This window comes from Leptidea sinapis, chromosome 10 (genome assembly GCF_905404315.1).
Source record: "Leptidea sinapis chromosome 10, ilLepSina1.1, whole genome shotgun sequence".
Classification (NCBI taxonomy): domain Eukaryota; kingdom Metazoa; phylum Arthropoda; class Insecta; order Lepidoptera; family Pieridae; genus Leptidea; species Leptidea sinapis.
Window position 1 is genome coordinate 12212763 of NC_066274.1, and position 919 is coordinate 12213681.

The following is a 919-nucleotide window of genomic DNA, read 5'->3' on the forward strand; positions in this document are numbered from 1 at the left end:
ACGCAGTGGAAACGAACGTTTCGGACTTCATCAGAGCTGAAGACTGGCCGTCGTCTAGTCCCGATCTTAATCGGCTGCATTATGATTTATGGTCAGTTTTAGTAGAGTACGGCTTGCTCTAAACGCTATGATAATTTGGAGACCCTAAAACAATCCGTACGATTGGCAGTGAAGAATTTTTCCATGGAAAGAGTGCGTGCATCTATTGACAACTGGCCCCAAAGTTTAAAGGAGTGTATTGCAGCAAATGGAGACCACTTCGATTAGTATTTAGTATTTATGGCGACTTTTTTTCCACTAGTATTTATGGCGACTTACGGTAATGAGGGGCCGTTCATAAAATACGGTCTGGCTGACGCTGGCAACGTGACGTTCGCCGTTTATTATTTTTTGACATGAGCGCAAGCTCTGTGGCGCGACTAGCGGCGTTGTGCGTCTTAGTTTTTGTGACGAAATATTTCTAGGGGGGGGGGTCACAGAAAGTGTGACACAGCGTGACAATGGGGGGGGGGGGGAGGGGGGTCAAAAATAAGCTGATTATAGTGTGACGTATTTTATGAACGGCCCCTGATGAAAAATCAATGAAAAAATCAGGATTTCGTAAAAAAAACTATGTATATTACGGATACGGATAAACTATTTACGGACACAGAGCAACAGAACTATTGACAACAAAAGTTAAACGTAACCATAAAAACTTCAAAAACAAATCAGTAGCACAAGAATATCGCAACATGTACCTAATGGTTATGAAACTGCAAACCGTACTAACGCAACAGGACGAGCGCGTGGGGATGAAACAGAAAGAGGAGGGGCCATCACATTTCATCGAGGTCCTGAGATAATAAGGCCGTTTAGTGCATATAGATTTACTAAATTAAAAGGAACGAAACGGAAATATCAAAATAAAACAAATACG